Genomic DNA, 25,000 nt, shown 5'->3' with positions numbered 1-25,000 from the left:
CTTATAATTTCTATTTATTTATAAAAAAAATCCTATGGTTAAAATTTACTTTCCAGTAGACATTCATCAATTAGAATATGATTATAAATTTCGACCGGTTAATAACTACTGTGATGAATACTTTCTACAACTGCACTAAATTTTTATTAGCGTTTATTATATGTGAGATTAAACATGACTAGAATTGGTTAATAGTGAGTTTTTGTAATTATTCATCTCAACCAATTTACTCTTGCTACAGATTTATCTTGTAATGACATGTTAGGATTCCTTTAAGGCTTATTTGTAAGTGCATGTTCATTTTAATATATATTAAACAAAACTACTTTTTACGTATAGATTTCTTCTTTATCTACATAATTTCCCATTTTGAATAGTCTATTATCTTTAGAAAATGCATTATCCATAGATGGCGTTAGATTACGAGTTTATTACTGTATTGATTCTCCTAACTCTTCCATAAAGTACTGAATTCTATTCTTCTTAATAGTACTAGGTTATCAAATGTTAATTGCGGTCAGTTTGTTTTTCATCTAACACCGGTGTATACGTAGTTTTCGTCAAAGTATAACTTTGTTGCATGCTGATCTAATTAAATTATCACCATATTATCGTATACTTTCTTGTTTTTAACAGGTTTCATTCGCGCACACATATACGACGTGAATTCAATAAGTTTCCAGACATTTTTACTTTGGACACTTTTATTTAGAGTACATACGTAATTCTCTAGTGCCTTTACAACTAATGTTCTCTGGCTGTAATGTACTTGCCCTACCGTTCAAACAGTTATTCCTCGCGATACCTCTTGGAAGGAATCACAAAACTCACGTTTGCTCTTTTATTGGCGTCCAGTTACATAGAGACGTCACTTCATGATACACCAAAGGTTCTCAATTGAGTTAAAATCTGGTGAATTCGCAAGCCACTCCATTTCCGTACCCCAGAGAACCCCAGTTGTTACAAATACTCTTAGCTTGTGTTTGCTGCATACGAGGGAGCATTATCCTACATAAAAATAATGGTTCTTCTGAACGTCAACCTTTTCTTCTGCAGGCATGGTTCAAAGTGCTCCTTAGGAAAAGATATGTAAGCATTTGACTTTATTTATACGCGTTCTGGGACTCTCCACGGGTCAACTAATGTGCCTCCGATAATCCCAGCCTAAATCATTATCCTTCCACTACCTTGTTGGCGCCTTAAACGCTGATAACGACGCCGTCCATCTAGGACCCATCCCTTGCTCCAGCCATCTGGGCCATCAAGAGTGATACGCACTTCATCTGTGAAAAAAACTTTGGAAATATCGGTGTTCATGTTGTCCTCTGCCAATTTCAATCGGATTTGTATGTGATGTTGGTTTAATGGAGGCTTTGTCACAGGCTAACATACTTTGCCACTTCTTTCAGAAGGCAACATCGAGTACTTTTTGAGACACTCTTCAATCCGGTTTGGTCAAAGACTTCTCGACTTGTCTGCCCAGGGTTCTTAACAACTTCACGTTTAATTTGGAGTAGAGAACCGCGTGAAACAACTCAAGAGTTACCTTTATCAGCACCATTACGTACCTTTGTAAGGTAAATGACAAAGTTATTCACAGTTTGATGGTACCTTCCTATCATTTTCGATAGTTCGAGGGTAGTTTTACCTTTTCTAGCTGTTCTGAAATAGTAATCTTTTCAGAACTACTCAAACTACCCTTACGACCAATTGTATTGATGAAACAAACTGCCTTGTTAATAATTTGACACACCTCAAATACCATGGATTCACTAATTACGATGGCAAGTTGTTTACATAGCGGGGAACAGTACAAAAATTTCACAGTACGCGCAGCTCAGCATTGTCAACGTTTCCGAAGCTTTTGATACGAAACTAACGGTAAGTTTCTGAAACTGGTAGAAAAATGTTATCTCGTTAATAATTTGACACGCACCGTATATATATATATATATATATATATATATATATATATATATATATATATATGTGTGTGCGTGTGGGTATGTTTGTATGTGTGTGTGCGTATTAGACTTGTGTCAATCTTTACTATCAGCAATTGACTTAGAATAAGTGCTGTATGCCAAATTAATAATTAAAATCGTTAATTCTTTTGTCATTTTTGCGCTAAATATTGAGGATTTTAAACTTTGCATCGGACGGATATCATAATACTCTAAATTTTAGCCGGACTCGCCCAGTCGCTTCTGACAAAACATGAGACGGACAGATTAACAGACTAAGATACATGAGATAGAGATTAGTAGAAAGTCGGAATCGAACATTTTTCTTGACTTTGAGCTTCTTCGTCGGCAAACGGCATTGCTTTGAGAGGCTTAATTAGCTCAAAACAGACCAAAACCTCGTTTGTCTAACCAGTTAACTTTCTGTCTTCGTCCTATTTCCACCGTGAAATGTTTTCCTTATAATTACAATATTACCGATGTCCCTTTTCTTTTATTCACGAATATCTCTCAAGAGGACTCGACGCTGTGACGGAACTTTTTCGATTATGTCAAACTTTTAGATTATCGCACGCAAACACGTCTATTACTGAACAATGTAATATTTGTTAACCAATTGTGTTCATCAGATGAAAGTCCGCGGACAGACAACGCGCTTTATTTAGTTAAATGAATAAAGAATGGTAGTTGTTTCCTGGTGTCTGTAACAGGAAATAGCAAATTGGATTATATAGATACCTTAATCTACACAAAACCTTCTGAGCGATAATTCTAATTGTCTTTTGTTATAACGGTGTTTTTTTTATCTTTACATTGTATAGCTTTCGTATTATTTTAACTACCAGTCTAAAGTTGCCTGCTATATATGAAACTTTACAGCCGATATAACATCCGACTTTCTTTCGATTCATCTTTTTAATGACAAGTTTAACATTAGGTTCTTCTATCTTATATTATTGCTTGGCTCTTAAAATTTCAGCCGATGAAACCTTCGATCTTCTCTATATTCATTTTTGCAAAAGTAATAAAAAAAATACATTTTTGAAGTGTTTTTTAAGCATAAATTATAAAAAAATATTATAAAAGTGTTATTTTATTGTATCACTAGCAGGTCGCCCGGCTTTGCCCGGTCGTAATATACACATAAATATTATATTTCAATTCACACAGAAGAGTAAGAACTGGCACAGCAAGTATTAGTTTTTATTTTGTTTCTAAACCGTTCACTCCTTGTGAGTAAAAAAATTCTCGAGCTGAGATCGACAGACAAACTCAAAGACAGTGAGTCAAGTAAAAAAAAAACCGTTAGACCAGCGTGACACAATTTTTAAAACATGTTTCCAAATCTACTTATTCGTAACATAAGTAATCAGTCATGAGAACGATTCACGCATGCGCATTCGTGAAACAGTTTACAAAAAGATAAAACTTCAATGAAAGCCACGTACCAATTTTTCAATTTTTACCCCTAAGCAGAGTTTATCGAGATGAAAAGCGATTAAAATGTTTTCCACGCGTGTGAATACTCTATATATTAAATTTCATGTCTGTAGATAAGAAAATTCGTTGGGAGGTGTCTGCCTACACACACACACATTCTCACTTATATATATATACATATATATATATATATATATATATATATATATATATATATATATATATATATTGAAAAAAACATGTTTGGTGAAAAAATTAGTTCATGATATATTTTTTATAAGAGAAGCTATAGCTTTCTATACTATTTTATTTTTGCAAACAAACATTAATACATTCTTTATTCGAGACATTATACTTTTAGGCGAATTATATATAATGCTAGTCGTCCGCAGATAAAAAAAAATGTCAATCATTAGTACTGCAAATAGCCTTTCTAACAAAGCCAGTGAAACATTGTTCCCCAGGCGAGCAGCTCTAGGAAAAATGCTTTGTTTACGAAATCTGCACGGATAGAGAATAGAGAAAATCGTAGATAGTGATTGTAGTTAGTTGAATGTTTTGTGATGGCTTGACAAACGGAGACAAAAATTAAACGATTGGAAACTATATCGAACCAAAGATAATTAACAATATTGGATTTTGGTTTAATTAATCAAAAACCTACGAAGAATTTCGGCTTAAAATGATGAAAATCGCTTCGGATGATTTAAGTGCTATCCCGTCACATCGGAACAAATATCCTAGAGATTCCGTTAACAAATATACCATTCCATAGATGGATATGCTTTGTTAAACTTAAGAATGAAAGAATGATCGAAGGACCAAAACTACGCTCTCACTGACGGACTTGAACGCATCTAAAAACGGAAAATTAGTACTCAATAACAAGTGCAGATTTTGTGGAGATGCCTGAATTCAGAAATGTCTGCTAAGTGATACCTATACTAGTTTACATTTAAGTTAAATTAAATTTGATATTATCAGTCAAGTAGATATATCAATGTCAATTCATAACCATGTTATTTTTGTACTCTGGAATGTGCTCCGATAAATGACTTGCACGTGTTCTACCTCAACATAAATACCACCGACAATCCAAATAGCAACATCCAAGTTCTTCAGCCTCGGTATACTCAGATGTCAGCTATCTATTTATCTACTATTATATTAAAGGAAACTTGCCTGTATATGCGTGACTTCGTTCTCTATAAACTCAGAATTGGCCGCGCCTATTTAAAATAAATCATAGAAAAGTACTTGATGGGTCTTGGAGTAATCTTAAATAGATTTTATATAACAATGCGCCTAATTATCGACAGTCGATAATTGAAAAATTCGAGTAAATTAGGAAGTCCAATTTTAACCATTGTTAGCATTTTATACAACCTAACATCATAATTACCTTTGAAAGGTTTTATCATAGCACAAGCAGAAAGGTTCAACCTATAAAATAAACTGTAGATTATTTTATAAGACATTAAGAAGTAAACATTGAAACTTCAGGATGATATTACAATTAATTTTTCACTCTAACCACTGCGCCACGGGTCCTTACGGACAGGTCTAGTATGATATTCAAGTTTGAAGGTTTAGTTTGCAGTGTGAGCGACCGAAATATTATTTCGAATTACTTAATACGTCTATCAGTCATGGCTGATAGAACGAGACAATGCTACTGCGTGAAGTAAATAAGCATTTCAGTTCGAAATTTCGTCCAAAGTCACGAGTTCGGCTGAAACATATCTCCTAGTTCGACCAATACACCTGAAAAAACTCGGAGGTTACATCGACCGAAACATTGGGAAAATGACACCCAACATGAAGTCATTACTCAAAAGAATCCAAATAATACGAATAAACACACAGACACACACAGACACACACATACACACGCACTGGACATAATATATGTATTTTTATACTGGATTATTTCTGTAATTACTTTCTTTTGGACATAGATTGGATGTTATCTATTATATCTAATTATGTGAGCAAATTTTAATATCCTTTTCCTGTTCATCAACTATTAATTTATTATTTCCTTGTTCGATTGATTCATTTATTACCGTGAGACGTGTTTGCTAATTATTATCCATCTTTTCTCTCCGGTTTTCTCAGCCTCGTTTTGAAATACGAAACTTAGTAAACTTACTCTTATTTTATTGTGAAAACACTGCAAATCATTTCGTTTTTTTTTTGTTTTTTTTTGTGCATGCTTTCTTTTTCTTGGTTGCAACAAGACAAGTCCCTCGAAAGTTCCGAATGTCAGTTACTTATTTGATCGACATGTTACACTTTCTCTTGGAATATACAACTTAATAACGATTACTTTTGTTCCTATATATTTAAAAGACTAATGCTTCTCATTAGAAGAGGAGACAATATATTAAAGACGATAGCTACATAAGAGCGAAATAATTGGTCTTGAAAAGAAAAGGTTAATACATTGAATTTTTTAGGGAAGGGGGTAGAACTATATTAATTAATGTGATAGAGGAAGAAAATTTTGATGTCAGATAGTTGATGTAGATTGTATTTAAAGTTGTTAAGGAGTTCTCTGTGGTAGTTTATGGGATATGCGTTAAATATGGGTAACCATATAAAAAGGAGTTCTTTTACTATCAAGAAACAATAGGGAAGGCAGTAAAGGCTGATGCTATTGTAATCATATTTTTAGAGGAAAAGTTTTGTTTTGTTTTTTCCGATTTTGATTTTCTTGGAATTATTGATGTGCAACTGATTTAGATTTTTCCGTATAAGTATTGGCTATTTCTGGTTTCTAGTAGTATTGTTTTTCCTTTCAAGTTTGAGATTTGGATTGGGCTTATATACATACATCATATACGTTTTCCCTGCGCTTATGAAATAACTAAATGTCACAGGAAGAAAAATCTATAAGGAGAGTGAAGAACTATGATGCTCCTATTGGTTAAATATTCTTTAAGAACCGGTGCATTCGCGCAATTCTTTCGCTTCTTCACGTTAACGCAAATAATTGTGTGTATATTTCTAAGACTGACATCAAACTAAGTATGACTGTCTCCATAGCCACATGAATGTCCTTATCCATGAAATTATTTATTTGGTCAATCAAGTCTGGTGTTCTGCCTTCGTTACACCTCCCACATTTCTCATTATTTCTCCCAGATTCGTTTCATTTCTTCAATCTGTTATGCCACTCAAAAACTGATGATCGATTCATGCAAGATGTTCCAAAAGAAATCTGAACAATATCCTACGTTCTTATGTCTATTTTCTATGTTTTAAACAGAATTGTATTGCATAATGTCTTTCTAAAATGTCCTCACGTCCAGGTTGATTTTTTTAAAGTCACCAGTTTTGACAGTTTGGTTTGAGTCAGGTGTATTCCAATTACCGATGTAAGTGTTGATTTAAACCTGAACTCATACAATATTGCCGAGTCATCTCATAATGTGTATAGCAATAATACGATAATTTTAAATGCCTGTACAAAAACGTCTGGAAACTTATGGAGGTCACCTCGTAATTGCGGACCATGTCGGCTCTATTTTCTAGAGTGAAAGAAACAGTTCTAGTGTTTGTATTTTTATTATTATTCTTTTTTTTTTTGCTAGTAAAATACATATTTGTTATGTTCAAAACGTGCTGTATCCGTTTTTGTTGTTGTTACTTTTGTTAAACTTACAGGGCGTCAGGGAATTCTTCGCTGAGCTATTTTAACGCGTGTTCGCGATAAAAGTATAAAATTGATATTTCGAGAACAAACCTTACGTACTTGTTAAGCCTATCTTGAGCACTTAATATTATCCATGTATAAACAATCGATAGTACATCTAGTATTGACGTGAATTAACGTTGCTTAATATCGACATATAATAATATCCCTGGCTCATGTATGCCCCCTCAATAGCTATGACACATCAACACATGGTTAAATGAGAAACTTCTTTCAAGTAATTTATCCTATATTCTCTTCGAAAGTTGAAACATACATATTGTCCCCATGCATTAATCCCATTATGACAGATATGTTATATACCTACCTACATTATGTATTACAAACTAAGCTCCTCCTTTGTTGGAGAGATCAATATAGTTTCCTACAGCAGCTGCAATAATTTATTTCGCTCCTTATATAATTATTGTTTGACGTTGCATTCGCTACTCTTCTGATTAGAAATATTACACTTCGAAGTACCATAGTATAAAGATAAACCACTTACCCAATATCCCGAATTGATGTAATGCCTTATTAAATAAATGAATATATATATACACTTGTGCCCGATATTATTCATACCCCTCGGATCTTTGAGATTTCTATAAGAATATTGCTCAAACCAGAAGGTAGACAATATTAAAGGGATTTCAAACAATAAATCAAGCATAAGTATTTAATTTAAACTCAACAAATAAATAAGTTATGCAAGTTTGAAACATTATACAAAGAAAAACAATAATGGCACTAGTTCAAAATTATTCATACCTCTCTTACTAATAGTCAATAGCATGCCCTTTATTCTTAATAACTGCCTGTAACCGTTTTGGATATTTATCAACAAAGTTTTTACAAGCATCAACACTGATTTTTGACCATTCTTCAATGCAGTAGTTCTCCAAATCCCTCAAATTTCTAGGTTTCCGCTTTTTAACCTCAGTTTTCAATATGTGCCAGAGGTTTTCGATAGGGTTCAGGTCGGGACTCTGGCTAGGCCATTCCAAAACATTAATTTGATTATCCTCAAACCATTTCTTGACTATTTTGGCAGTATGTTTTGGATCATTATCCTGTTGAAGGACCAAGTTTGGTCCTAAATGGAGCTTCTCCGCATCCTGTCTAATGTTTTTCTGGAGTATCTCCAAATATTGCTGCTTCTTCATGGTTCCATCTATCTTGACCAAACTACCTGGACCACTAGCCGAAAAGGAGCCCCAAAACATTAGGCTACCACCACCATGTTTCACCGTGGGTATGGTGTTCTTTGGGTTGTAACCTTCTCCTTTCTTCCTCCAAACGTAAGAAGCATCCATATGGCCAAACAATTTAATTTTTGTTACGTCAGTCCACAAAATACTTGAGAAAACGGACTCTGGAGAATTCACATGGGTCCTAGCAAACTTTAGACGTGCAGCAAGGTGTTTTCCGGTGTGCAATGGAGTCTTTCTTGGTCTCCTTCCTTTCAGACCATTTTCATGCAGAGTTCTTTGCAATGTTTGCCTTGATATTTTTATGCCAGAAGACTCCAGATTTTCTAAAATATCCTTAGTAGTGGTGGTTGGATTTGCATTAACACTTCTTACAATATTCCTGGTGGCTCTAGCAGACAGTTTCCTTTTCCTTCCTCTACCTATCAAGTTGTTTGTTGTGTGGTGGCTCTGGAATTTTTTGATGATGCTCTGTACTGTTGCTGTAGGGACCTCACATTTCTTGGAAATTGACTTGTAAACTAAACCATCCTTATGTGAATTCACAATTTTAGTCCTAAAATCATTACTAAGCTCTTTTTTCTTCATATTCTAATAATTTTTATTCTTTTATTGGTTTTCAGTTGATATCATTTTAATTTCTGAAAAATGCAAAAAACGAAATGAAATTAATCAAAGGTTGTATAAATGCATTCAAAATAAGAATCAAACAGGAAGCAAACAGTCAGAAACTCGATTAATACTGAAAAAATAAGGGGGTATGATTATTTTTGAACATTGCAGATTTTATAAATAGCTGTATATTTCTTTTATTACAAGTATCCCGAGATTTTAAAATGGCGAAAATGATCAGAAGAGGTTTATAAAGAATATGTATCAATATGGACGTAAACAATAAATTCTTACAAAGTTACACCTAATAAACTCAATTTTCAATGGGGGGGGGTATGAATAATATCGGGCACAAGTGTATATATGCATATAATATATGTATATATATATATATATATATATATATATATATATATATATATAATATAAAGCGGAACGTCTGTGTGTTTCTGGTCACGAATAGGCTCCTATATGGTTGACTATTATAGAAAACTGATCACATATAATGATAGAAGATGTATCGAGCCACAGGAATGGGTATGTTTGATCTGGTATAATGATGAGTCATTAAAATTGGGTCTGCGTAGGCGCCTAGTCCACAAAGTATGAAAATAAAAAAAATAAAAAAAAAAACGTGTTTTTGATATCGATGTACATAAGAATACTTTGATGAGTATGTTTTAACTAAATAGGGATGGTATAATAAAATTGTGGGGTCTGCGTTCGCGCCTGGCCTCCATAGAATGGAAATAGGCACAGACTTTAATAAAGATTTTTCATATCTATCTGCGTAAGTATACTTTGATAATTATGTTTCAGTTTGAAGAAATATTGTATAAGAAAATTATGGGGTGTTTGTTCGTATTTATTTTGTATATATATTTAGGGCATAATCGTGTTGACACACCGGTACTCGTCAGATCACTGAAGTTTAGCAACATCGAGCCTGGTTAGTACCAGATGGATGATCATTTGGGAATTCTAGGCACTGTATGAGCTCTCCGTTTATCTCGGCATTTGTTTCCAGTCGTCATGTACACACTTCACTGGCTACTGGTATTTAACAATGTCGATTAAGAGAGGTGCCGTTGTAGTTTGCGCATTCAAACCCTGTAATTGCTCGTACATTTTAACCATTTCATAAGTTGTACTATTAACGAAACTTAAGGTGCACGCAAAATATCAGTCAATTCTCATGTCCATCGACTGTTTATTAAATGTAAAATAACAGTGCTAGATATCTAATTAGTTTTGCAATTATTTTGCAGATGAGTAAATTATATGATTTAATATTTTATATTATCCCCGTATTCTAGTTCAGAGGAATAATTGGTCGAAACGTCGTGAACATGATTATAATAGTTCAAATACATATATAAGAAATACGAAAATTACTCATCTACAAAATAATTTTCTACATAGTCACCAGCATTCTAAATACATTTTTACCAGCGATAACAGACGTCTTCCCATAAGTATCTGCAATGCGCTTTGGTATACAAAGGTCACTCCAAAAGTTACGCTTCCTTTTTTAACAAAAAAGTTAAAGAGCTACGAAACTATGGCTGGCACCCTTAAGACGAGCGACTTATTTGAACTCAAGAAGTGATGTTTCTATAAAGTTACACCTATTCTCATTAAAATTTAGTCAGAAATTGCGTTTTGCACTTCTGCTTCTGACGCACATACATAAGAGTGAGTTCTTTCCCAGAACCCGATGCCATCAAACACTGAAACAATAAGATTAAACTTCCAGGTGATGAATTCATAAGTTCAGTCGTCATAACAATGCAATTTGCATTGCCTTCTGATTCGTCCAGGCGGAATAAAATTGGAGGCATTACTTTTAAAACCTTCCTTCCAAGAATAGATGTCTAAAGACATAAAAAATGTTGCAAAAAAATTACAGTAAATCAAACCAGTCACAATTGTTTCCGACGAATTTCAGTCTTGTTTTTGCTTATTTGATGTTTTTTGTTTTGTTTTTTTTAAATAAAAAAAAGAAAGATTTTGTAGTTAATATCTTTCATGTCTGTTTATTTTTTAAATAGATCTTGATACTGTTTGATCCTTTTCTCGCTTCAGCAAAATCCCGTATCAATTTTTTCCTTCAAAGAAGTTAAGTGACATAAAACGTTCTACACAAATGGAAAAAATATTATAAACAAATTTAAAAGTAAAAAGAAAAATGATCAAATCGTAGAATGTTTATATTCAGATTTAAAAAAATTAAACTTTATCGAAAATATGATGTATTACAATCTTTTTACATTTTCACCCAAACAATGCATAGTGCCACTTTGATGTAGCGGGCTACTATCAGGGACAGAGAGTGCAAGGATACTCTGTAGGGAGTTGAGCAGCAAGATGCCTGTTTGCATTACACTTAAACCATTGCATGTCGGTACAGTTAGGGAAGCAGGAACCCGGAAGGGAATTCCAATTTAAACAGTTATGGGAAAGAAACTATTAGAGTAGGATGCTTTCTTACGTCTAAGGATCTCTAGTGTATAGGGGTGGAACTTTGCTGCTTGTTGGGTTGGTCGAGGGTATTTGCGTCAAGGGGGTACAAGAGGTTCTAGACTGTTACAGCATCCTCCACTAAAATACTTGTGAAACAGGCAGGGGTTTGGAACTTTTGTCGAGTGGACAGAGGCCGGAGGTTAGTGGACAGTTCAGAACATATCAGGTTGGCGACTCTCTATGTGACCGATAACGGAGTATACAGCGACGACAACGACGACTTAATTACTTGGAAAATCCACATTTATAATAGACTAGCCAAGGTGCCCGGCGTTGCCGGGTGTTTGGAGGTGTGTGCTGAGCAAAAGAAAAAAAAAGTGGTAGTGGACATGCAGGCAGACCCGAATCCGTACCGCGAAGGAGAAAAAGAATGCGAAAATAAAGCTGGCGTGTTTGCTGTTACGTCCATTGCCAAACCGGAAATGATGTAGATTTACATTAAGGCTAGACAATCAAAAACAGGGGATAACTTTCAGAAATATTGGCGAAGAAAGCGACCGCTCCGTGTAGAAAAGTGCCCAGTTGAGGGTGAAGGAATTGATATTTTGGGCCAAGTTTTCGATATTTGTCGTCCGAAGAGTAGAGCTTCAAAATGATACCGATCTCGTTAAAATATGTCCCCTCTGTCAAGACATTAAGGCAGACATACATACATACATTTAAATGGATAGGGGAGATTTATATTATAGAAGGCTGATATAGGTGAAGACATGTATAACGGGTGGTTCTTTAACGCGGAGGGGAGGTGCATTATTAAACGCGAAACGCGATGAACGCAATTTCTAATATTGTTTAATCACTGCTAATTACATCCCCTAAACATTATTATTATTATTATTGGCATACAAAGAGCTTTCACACAGGCCATCAAAGATCTCTCCAGGAAAATAGCCTGTGGTGTTCCCTGGAAGCTGAGTGACAACAGGTATCCCTATGTTTCTAGTATGTCCACCTCTTTCGATAACATATGGAAATAAATTTGTATTATCGCAACAGCTGCTTGCCATTTATTTCTCGTTGGCATCGGCTATTCGTCTTCACTGGAATTTGAATGACAATAAAGCTCCCCAAGGTCGCAGTTCTCTTTGCACTTATTCGGTGGAGGTCTGGTATTTCCTTCCTCCTTTACTCTACTTAGTTATTTGGTCGCACTCTATTGTTTCTAGTGTGGGGAGCAGAGATGTGGCAATGGGATGATGGGGTGAGGTTAGAGGGCTTATAGATATGCCGCTTCAGCGTTGCTGGTTCCATGTATCGCTTCAATTTGTTGCCTTTATGGCAGCTTGTCTGGTCCGCGCTGGTTGCCCCTGTGTGTTTGTTTCCATATTCAAGGTTTTGTCTTAATATTTCAGTTATTTTCATTATTATTATTATTATTAGTATTAGTAGTAGTAGTCTAGTAGTAGAGCAGTAATAGTATTAATAATAGTAGTAGTAGTAGTAGTAGTGGTAGTAGTAGCAGCAGTATTATATACTCGCCACGGCCTTCTACGTGTAGCAGAGAACGCCAGAGAGAGAGCGTATTAGGGAGAAAGACAGAGGGTAGAAAATGGTCATAATTTTTAAGGCAATGTGATATATTGCTTTTGATTAAAATATGATTTATTTACGAATTCTTGTTTTGAAATAATTGTCTATCTAGAACTTAACACATCAATATTTATTTTAAATTACGGATTATTGCGTTTTGCATTGGAAACTGAAATTTATAGTCAGATAAAAATATTTGGTTACAAGACTAAACGTTTAATTAGTAGGCATCTTACTTCAGATTTCTCTGTAAAGATTTAAGTTAATGTGCCAAGGAAATGACGTAGGAGAAAAATAGGAGGCATTACTTTTAAAGCGCCCCTTTTGCATATGGACGCCTTAGGACATAAAAACAATGTTGCAAAAATCTTACAAGCAACCAAACCGTCCACAATTGTTCACAACGTAGTTTCGTCTTGTTTCCGCTCATTTGTTGTTTGTTTTCAAAAATAATTTTGAAGTTGTTATGGTTTTGTTTTTATATTGTTTGATTTTTTTCTCGCTTCGTAAACATCTCACATTAATGTTTTTACTTCCGAAAAGATGAGTGATACAAAACGTAGCACACAAAGAAAAAAAGATTGCAAATAAGTGTAAAAGTAAAAAAAAAAATGATCTAATCTAATAATGTACATATTCAGATTTTAAAGATTGAAATTTTTTAAAAGATAAGGTATGACAATTGAAGAGTACGAACGCGAAATGCGAAGAACATCATTTCCAATAGTATTAAATTTCTGATAATTACATCTCCTAAGCATTATTATTATTATTATTATTATTACTATTATTATTATTATTATTATTGATATATTATTATTATTATGATTATTATTATTATTATTATTATTATTATTATTATTATTATTATTATTATTAATGTTATTATTATAGTCTTTTAATTATTATTAGTGGTAGTAGCATTAATGCCATTATTATTGTTGTTTTTATTATATTTATTATTAGTTGTATTATTATTATTATAGTATTTTGATTATTATTAGTGGTAGTATAATTATAATTATAATCATTATTTTTATTAGTAGTAGAAGTAGTAGTAGTAGTAGTAGTTATATGTAATTCGTCAACTATTTTTTTCTATTTTTCCATTTAAAAGTAAAAAGAATGAGCAAATCCGATAATTTTCATATATATTATAAGGTATTATAATTGAAGAGTATGAATACAAAACACTATACACGAAATGGACAACATTGTTTAATTACAGCTAATTACAACCCCGGAACATTATTATTATTATTATTATTATTATTATTATTATTATTATTATTATTATTATTATTATTGTCTATATATTAATACGATAGAATGCTTTGAATAGTTCCGTTGCATAAACCATTTGAAAAGGGGAATTATTCCCGAAATATATTATGGATATTTTCACAGGTCATGTAAGTAAAACATTTGTAATTCATACAATTGAATAAATATATATGTATATATACATATATGAATGCATTTATTGATATGTAAACTGTTACTTATTTTCGTCTTTTCCCATCAACTATATCCCATTCCACGAATTTTGATAGTCTTCTAAATCTTTTCTACATATAAAAATATGTTTAACGTCTGATATAAATTTCTAGACGTTTTTCGTATGGCCACTTTTATTAATAGTGCACAATAAAAACTGTAGTGATTTTCGAAGTAATCTCTTCCGTCTGCAATGCACGTGCTGCACCGTCCTAACAACCAATGTCCTTTAGTGTGAGCGTTTTAATAGCCATCGTCTCGGTCTGTTCATCTCCTCAATCGTCTCAGACTGTTTGACAGACAGACTCTTTGTGATAGACTCTAAGTTTTTCCCTCAGCCTAGAGAAAGTACTAAAATCACAGGAGCAATTTCGGGACGACAAGGAGCGTGAGTAACTGTCTTGATTCCTATCTTGGTAATGATAAGTTTTTTCTTTCTAATCTTTCCCGAGCACCATTGGGAGAAACTTCACGCAAATCCTCCGCGCCTTCAGTTCTCGCGAATAATTGCGTGTACAGTTCCCATACTGACATCAAATTATGCACGTATTGTCTTTATAAACGCACAACAATTCTTATCCGTGAAATTCTTTATTTCTCCACTCAACTCTGGTATACTGACATTCTTACTGCTCCTATACCCCTCATCATTCACAGGCTCCCTGCCTTCCTTGAATCTTTTATACCACCACAAAAAACTGATGCCTGATTCATACAAGATGATCTAAAACAGTCTGAAGCATTCCATATGTTTTTGTGACATTTTTACCAAGTATAAAACAGAAATTTATTTCATGTCGTTTTTCTAAAGTGTCCTCATGTCTATATTGCATTTTTGAAATTCACCAGCTGTGGCGATCAGACTTTAGTAGAGTGTATTCCACTACCTGCTGTAGTTGTTCATTAGGACCTGAAATTATAAAAATTGGTCAATCATCTCTAAGATCTATAGCAATAATATACTAGATTTTCAATACTCTTGGACAATTTAAAATGTATGCACAAAAAAGTCAGGAAAATTATTTATTTTATATATCAACATAAAATTAATAACTTTGTTGTCTTTATTTTGTTTTTAAACATTTCCCGGAATATCTGCCATACTCACGACAAAATGCAAGTTTTATTTTGGTGTCTTTAACACACCCCTATTTTTTTAGCTGATGAGGAGATTACGTTTAAAGGCCAAAACCTTTGTCAAATTATTGTCAATACTTATTGTCAGTTTCAATAAAATGAACATCTTTTCCGAAACGATCGACCACTCGAGTTTATTTTGTTTGTTTTTCCCTTTGAAACTGATTTTTAATTCATAATTATGAATCGTTTTATTCAATATTTATATAGCTCTAGGATACCTATACCTATTGAGCTTATTATATACCTACAGTACAATGGGCACTGTTTTTTTAAGCAGTAAAGTATTAAAAGTATTTACTAATACATTAAAATAAATTCTACTCTTTAGACTCCAGGTCTAATTAGTGCCATATATATATATATATATATATATATATATATATATATATATATATATATATATATATATATATATATATATATATATATGAGGGCGTGCAATAAGTAATGCCCCGGACCATTTTCTCATAGAAGTAGAGCAACGAAACTTGACACAGTTATTAATCTTTCTCTACATAGGAACTACCAAGACTTATGCATTTCTCCCATCGTTGGATGCAGCTCTGGAGACCGTTTTTGTAGAACACCGCAGGTTGGTCCTCCAACCACGACGTGACTTCAGAAATGAAGGCAGCATCATCTGGGAAACGCTTTCCTTTCAAAAAAAACTTAATGACTAGAAAGGGGTGAAAGTCAGAGGGTACAAGGTCGGAAGAGTAGGGAGGATGGGGAAGGATTTCATAACCACACGCCCGTGCTACTGATCTGGCAACATGCGGGTTGTGGACCAGAGCGCTGCCCTGCTGGAGGAAGGTAAGTTTGCTGATCTTGCCTCGCCTCTTGATTTTGATAGCTTCCCTTAATTTCCTCAAAAGTGAAGCATAATAGGCTCCTGTAATTGTGGTACCCTTTGCCAGTAAATCTGTCATCACTACTCCGTCCTGGTCCCAGTAGACTGTGAGCATGACCTTGCCAGTGGAGGGCTGCAACCTTGTCTTCTTTGGAGGTGGTGAGTCCAAGTGCTTCACTGCATTGACTGGGCTTTGGTCTCTGGATCATAGTGATGGACCCAGGTTTCATCCTGTGTAACCAATCTTTGAAAACACTTTGACATCTTCTTGGCACATCTCCAAATTCATCCTCGAGCACTCGACGTGTTCTCGCTTCTGGAATGGTGTGAGCAACCTGGGAATCCATCTGGCAGACACCTTATGCATATGCAAATTGTCATGAATGATAGTTTCCACAAACCATATACTAATCTTGACACCTTGGGCTATTTGATGGATAGTAATGTGCCGATCATCCAAAATGGCAACCTCAACTTGACGGACAGATGCCTCATCAATGGCAGAAGGGGGGGCGACCAGGTCTGGAAGCCGTTTCCACAGACGTCTGGCCACGTTTGAATTTATGATGGCAGCGTTTTACAAGCTCATATGATGGGGCATTATCACGACAATTTTTTTTCATTTCATCAAAATTCTCCTGTTGTGTGAGTCCTTTGACATACGAAAACCAAATCACTGCTCGACATTAAACAGGCTCCATTTCACACCCGACTCAGTTCAAACACCTATAAAAGAGAAACCACAATTAGTCAAGAGCTGCAAAATTTCAGTTAGATCAGACAACTGGAAGTGGGTCAGGGGAATGACTTATTGCACGCCCCTCGTCTGTATATATATATATATATATATATATATATATATATATATATATATATATAAAAACAGAGATGTGTGTGCCACAGACGATTTCTGATTGGTTAATACAATAATCACATCTCCTAAAAAACTATGGTTCGTAGGCTCTTAACTTTACCATAAAAATATGATGGCTTTATTTATTGTCCATCTTGGAAGGGTTTAATTTTTTCCTACCTTGCGATTTACAAATTAAAAAAATACGAAACTAACTTACAATCTAACAATCGAACCTCCGACATCACGGCCGCTATTATGAAACTAAACTAAAAAAAAAAAAAACGCGCGTTCACTCGTGGTCTTTACATTTCGGGTTTGGGTACTTGTGCAGTTTTCCATTGACATTAAAAAATGGAAATACTTTTTTAAAAAAACATATTGTACGTACTCGTCATGGGATAAAGTTTTCCTACAGAAAAAATCACGTAATTTCATCAAGTAGTTATTTTTTATAGCGAAAAAAGAAAAAAATCAACGCTACAAGCGAAATTAAACAGAAAGTTCAAGTAGGGGGATTTCCCTTTTTTTTTTATAGCGAGGCCAAATTTCGCGAATTTGGCCTTTTTTTAAAGCAGTTTGGCCTTCAAAATTTCTGTTTGGCCATTTTCTTCACCGATGAAATAAAAAAAGCAAATAAAAACAACGCAATAAAACTTTTAAAAATACGGCACACTTTTGTTGCTCTTGTTTGTTTTTTTTGGTAATTTTCCTTATTTTTTTATTTTTTCAAGATAATACTATTAAATGGACACTATTATGCCAAATTAGCCCCCCCCCAAAAAAAAATGCACAAAAATTCGAGATTTAAGGTTTTGACGAGATAATTTAGCGAATTTTCCGGACTATTGCGAGATAACCATCCTTTAGTTTTTCCTGAAATTTTGCCACAAATTGTATTTCATTACATAGATGTGCATAGTAACAACATTTTTCTGCCGAAAATTCCCGTTGCGTCTCCAGATTGCATCGGTGAAGAAAAAGGCCAAACAGAAATTTTGAAGGCCAAACTGCTTTAAAAAAAGGCAAAATTCGCGAAATTTGGCCTCGCTATCAAAAAAAAGGGAACTCCCCCTACTTTAACTTTCTGTTTGGTTAAGAATCAAGATGGCTGAATTATTAATTACTCGCTTATAAGACTATCATTACACACAAAAAAATATAGATTTATTTTTGGGTAAAGTTCCCCCGGGTTTTCCTTTCACTTGAGTAAATAATGGTCTTTTGTTATATATATGGCGTACTATTATCCTTATATATATGATGTTTATGTTTATAACAACATCTTAATACGGCGCTCTGCTGATCCATAGTCGTTTCGACTGACGGATGCCACACACATGTTTATATATATATATATATATATATATATATATATATATATATATATATATAAATATAAGTGTCTGTGTGTGTCTGTGTGTCTATGTGCATTTCCCTACGCTAAAACTCTGTCAATTAAGCCTAGAAATTTGATATACAGGGTACTGAGATTTTGGAAAATCGATGTGATAGGTTTTCGACAGAAATTTGGCGATTAAGTGGTCAATATTCAACGATTTGACCTTTGAGAACTCTACCAAACTCCTCCTACAATTTTGGGTCTAAACAGTAAACACGTGATATTTTTGATATAGATTCCTTGGACATGGATCTAACTTATTAACTTTACTTGATCCCTAAACAATAAATGTTAAGATGTCATAATAGGGGTCAAAGTTTTAAAAAATTGACCTTTTTTTTTCTCAGCATAAACCTCAAAACACCTGGGCAACGCCGGGCACCGATTGCTAGTATACATATATATATATATATATATATATATATATATATATATATATATATATATATATATATATATATATATACAGTCATCCACATACAGTACTGTTTCGCTGTTTCACAGCTCATCAGTGCGGCTAGACTGTATATATATATACACGAGGAGCGTGCAAAAGAAATGCCCCTGACCCTATATATATATATATATATATATATATATATATATATATATATATATATATATATACACGAGGGGCGTGCAATAAGTAATGCCCCTGACCCACTTCCAGTTGTCTTTTTATGGGTTCAGTTTCTACTTATAATTACTGGAATATTGAAGATCATCATTCCAGATCGTTTTAATGCCATGCATAGGTCCATGGGTAATTATTAGTTTTTCAGTGCTCTGGTCAGTTTCATCATACTGGAGGTGGGACACCCTGCCGGATGCGAGGCATTCACAACCTAGCTTATATATTCTTACCGTGACTCACTTATTTTTCAATTATAACCGACCAGTTAAGCGCAAGGGTGTAAGAATGATAAAATGGTATCTTGCGAGACTAGGTTTACATCGCGCTGATAAATGAAGATTCAGAACTAAAATAACTTTATTACATCCCGGGCATCGCCATAATGACGCAGCTAGTCATATAAAATATAACCTTTGTTCATTTTTCGATAATCGGATGCATATTCAAGACATCAAAGAAAAGAATGCATAGGAAATGGAACTAGTCGGCCATACTTCATTTGTGTGTTTGTATAATAATAACATTATTATTATTATTAATGTTATTATTATTATTATTATTATTATTATTATTATTATTTTTATTATTATTATTATTATTGTTATCATTATTATTATTATTATTATTATATTATTATTTCTGTTTTTGTTATGATTTTTTGTTTTTGAAATGATGAAGCTAGTCTTTTGTTATCTTGAATTATTGTTTTACTACTGATCTTTTGTGAAAACATTTCGTATCAATGTTTTGGTTTCAAGCGATGATGCTACAAAAAGTCGGAATTCAAAGACATATTGGATAAAAAAAATATATGAACAAAAATAGTGAAAACAAACTGCAATAAAGTATTGAGAGTAATGAAACTTGGATCACATTTTAGTATAGAAGTGTAATTAGGTTCTTATTCAATCTATCTGTATAAGTCAAGTTGTTATTCAATCTATCTGTATAAGTCAGCATTAATAACGGCAACTAATGGTAGTTAGTTGAACGATGTTTTCTTTATTAAATTCAATAAGGTTCAGCCAATCAGTTTTCCCTTTCTTAAGTGATATATTTCGCTCAGAGTGATCATCCCGCGTCTTTGCTCGATGTTAGGAATTTATTCGTGCATGTTTCGTATATATGCATTGACTACCCTTTTTCATTTTTTCGGGAATCTCGAAGTGTATGAAATCAAATAGACTATGAGGATAAAGTTATCGCGGATTTTGCCTTTTAAATTTAGATGAACATATCTCAGCTCATACAAAAATTTATTGATCGAAATAAGCACAATCCGAATCAACAACACCTTTTCCAACGCAAACCAAGTGTATTTATGCCAGTAACGTAAAAATGTTGAATTTTGCTGGCAATGAAATCGCTGACGTTTATTATTTATTTTAACTTTTGACTGAGTTTATATATAATGCCCACACTTGCTAATCAGCCTGTTTCTCTAGACTATTTTTCATCTGTAGACTAGGAGGCTTCGATGAGTTTCCAAAGAATTTTTGTACAAACATTTAAAATTGCTGTAGTCTCTTGAAAATTCAGTACATTATTGTAACACATCTTATTAGATAATTAATATTTTTATAATTTAAAGTTCAACTTAACAGCTACAACTGGGTTTTGGAATACACCTTACTATGATTATTATAACTAACGAATTTCGGTGTGGACGTGATGACACTGTAGAACTAAGAGATGGAATGATTTTTTATAGGTAGAAAAATTCCACAGAAATGTATGAAAGACTTAAGATTGCTTTTGGACAATCTTGCATGACTCGAGGTCGATTTTTAGGTGGCATAAGATATTCAACGGAGGCGGGGAGTCTGTGAGCGATGCTGAGAGATGTAGGTGGAATAAGGAAGCGAGAACACTAGATTTTATTCGCCAAATAAAGAATTTCATGGATAATGACTGTCGTGTGTCTATATAGACAATAAATGCAAAGAATTATATCAGTGTGGAAACTGTATGCACAATTATTTGCGAGTAACTGAAGATGCTAAACGTTTGCGCGATGTTTGTACCAAGCTTGCTTCATCTTTGTCACAGACTATTTGACAAAGATAAGTATCACGACAGTTCTCCACTCTCCTGATTGTCCAGATTATATACGGCATAATCACGTTGATACAACGGTTCCCGCTGGATTACCGAAGTTAAGCAACATTGAATCTGGCCAGTACTAAATGGGTGACCATTTGGGACTTTCAGGGACTGTATGTTCTCCTCGCTTATCTTGGCATTGTTTCCAGTCGTTCTGGTGTTCTCCTTGCCACTGGACTCAAACAATGTTGATTCAGTAGAGGTGTGCTTTGAGATTGCGCAACCCTTGGCTCAAAATTACACGCTTGTGCCCCTAAGGGGTATCCTTTTTCTTTCAAGACTGAACGGAACATGGGTTGTCCAGATGTTGTTCCTTGTGACTTTGTTATTCCATAAGCGAAAGAAAACTTTTCAGGCCGTCGTAATGAGAGATTTGGACAGATAAATTACAAGATACATTGACACTCCCACACAAAGGACTTCTATGGAGACCCCCCCCAGAAATTATTGGAACGGTACAGGTGTAATTGCAGCCGCAGGAGATACTTCGAAGTGAACTCGAGTTTCGTCTGTGAACATTCAATAAAAACTCCCATATGAAAAAAGTCTGGAAACTTATTTAAGGCGTCTCGTAATACTTTCTGAGGAAATAAGGAAACAAGAACAAAACTAACATATAATTAAATCCATTGCTTTTCTGCGTCTCACAAAGTATGGTCCGCTCTATGGTTACACGCATTTTCTAACGCCTTATGCTATTTTCTATCTCTACAAATCTATGTATGGAATATTATTGACAAGTTTCAAATAGAAAATTTCTATTCCATCTGTAAATTCATATACTGCACAACTATTAACTGTGTAATAAGTCTTCATATAACCCTTTCATTTATTTTTTATTCTGTTTGATTTTCACGTATGAAAGTTTATATATATATATAATTCCAAATTTTATGTGATCTTTCTGATCTTTAAACACCTACTCGTTCTAAAGCATACTTGTTTGCATTTACACATGCTATGCATTCTGTTCCATCATAAAAAAAATTCGCGAAGAAATGAAAAACAGAATCAAGAATAAAATCTATTCGCACACCTTTTTAAAATCCAGAAACATACGTCATATTAAAGATTTGCGTGCAGCAACCGCTATGATAATCACGCACCACAATAAAACAGGAATACTTAAAAATATTTGTAAAAGATTTTTAGATTAGTTTTCTCATATCACTCAACCATGTTTCCGAATTCACATATGTAAAAACAGAACATTTTAATCGTATGTTAACACGGACCCGACACTGTATACGAAATTATCACAAAGAAACCAATGCAATAAAAGGCATGTATACGTTGTACTTTCCAACTTGCTCTTGCAGATTGTTTTACAAGTCTCCTCGACAATTATGTGGTTAACAAAAGTGTAAAACACGTTCTTTATCTCCTCTCGTATCGACAAGATTTTTCAAGTCTCGTTGGCGCCACTCGTTATTTTTTTCCAAACCTCTGTGACCATCTCGTGCTTTGGCTCGCTATTGCCTCCAAGTGGTTCATTTTTTCTTTCAGCTTTTCCTTCCATTCTGCTTGTGCTCAGACTTCCTTATTTGCATACGTGTCCTTCAGATACTTCTACATACGTGTCACTGGTTCTGTTAAATGCTCATGAAAGTATAAAAGTAAGCATCCCAGTTATCAAGTTCAAAATTAATAATAGCTCTGACACCTACTAGTGTAAATTTAAACGACACACACACATGCATATAAACAGTGTATGTGTGTGTATTTATATATATGCATATACCTATATTATAACGAGTGTGTATCACTCTATCTAGAAGTCCATCATCAGGCAGTGTTAAGGCATCCTTCAGTACCGCAGGGAGAGTGTTTAAAGATGTCTGTGATATTTTGCACGTCGAATCTTCAGGGACACCAAGTGTCATATATATATATATATATATATATATATATATATATATATATATATATATATATATATATATACAAACAGAGAGAGAGGGAGCTAAACTCGTGCAAATTGTGCTGTGTTTTATCAATCTTTGCTTGGGCCCAGTTGAAAGCTACCTACTATTTTCAGGGGAAGTTCAGAGCCTGCCAGAAAGTCTTCTTGCGGTGGTGAATGAGCCTAGTTGTTTTCGTTGACTGTCTTATTTCACAAACATCTAGTAAATAACTGTTGTTCCTTGTAATTATATAAATAGACATTAAACTAATTAAACTAAGTATTTGACATACGAACAGTGGGTTTCATTAACGAGTAACTTGGTTTTTATTTTACAATTTTAAATGTTCAAAACTGCTTTCCTTCCCTTATAACTTGATGATTTTAAATAGACCGATGGGGTCATTTCTAATAGTATACACATACTCGTGCCAATGAAACCATGTATTTTTTTACAAGAGATACACCAGTTATCAATGTATATATGTATGCATGTATGTATGTGTGCATATCGAAAAATTAGCCAAAAATATTAATTCCTTCACCATAAACTTGGCACTTTTCTACAGGTAGGGTCGATTTTTTCGCTGATATTTTTTGCAAGTCATTCACAATGTTGCGTTAAAGGCGTTATTTCGACCGCCTATTACGTCACAACCAAGCACATGGTAAGGGTTCGAGTCTGCTTTCATTTTTTTTGGCACATCTTACACCCTTACACACCTCCACATTCTTTTATGCCTTCGCCTCACGGGTTCTAGCCTGCCTGCCTACTACAACTATATATTTTATTTGTTTATTTATTTTTCTCAACCCACACCTCCAAATACCTGGGCGACGCCAGGCACACAGGATATTTGACAATAAACGTTGATTATGTAAGCTGGGCAGTAAGGCTACATTGTAGTGATCGTTAGTGGTGGAAATTAGGTAGAATTAGATGATTAAAATGGAAGGTTCTACAAGTAATTGTTTACATTGAACTTGAAGCCATGCATGTTGTAGTCAGCTAGAAAGCTATCCTATACTATGAGTTTAACAAGTCGGCGGTTTTAGGAAATAAGCTGTACTCATGGACTTTCCTTTAAAATAGGACAACGAAAGTAAATTTTTGGTGGTGGATGTAGCGAACATTTTGTAGACAGGATGCTTGATTCAAGCCCAGAGTAGCACTTACTGTAAGAACACCGATAAAGCAGTAACATACTCTAAAGGCCTTTATGATACAAAGAAATTGCCGTGAGGAGAAAAGGACATCTTCGTTACAAGATATAAATTGCTATCAAATACAAAGTGTTAAATGTTTGAAACATCGGAAGTATCTAAACTTTTCCAAATGGGGCATACTGTTTTAAACTCACTTTAGCTTCAAAAATTGAAATCAATATAGGCGACATGTAGACCACTTTTTTTCTTTTTTTTACATGGGGGGGGTCACCACTTATCAAGGCCCGAAGGCCACTCAGGGATAAGGGCTATTGCGTGTACAATAATCAATGAGATAGTATTGTAGTAATCATTAGTTTTGGGGGTTTTGATAGAGTGTCTTACTTAAGGGGGCGGTTTGTCAGGAGTTTGTTTATGTTGGACTTGAAGACGTCCAAGTTGTAGTCAGGTGGGAAACAGGCAAGCGGCAGATAG

This window comes from Euprymna scolopes, chromosome 24 (genome assembly GCF_053919585.1).
Source record: "Euprymna scolopes isolate OS-2025 chromosome 24, ASM5391958v1, whole genome shotgun sequence".
In the NCBI taxonomy this organism is placed as follows: Eukaryota; Metazoa; Mollusca; class Cephalopoda; order Sepiida; family Sepiolidae; genus Euprymna; species Euprymna scolopes.
The sequence above is the reverse complement of the archived record's forward strand: the minus strand, read 5'-3'. Positions refer to the sequence as shown.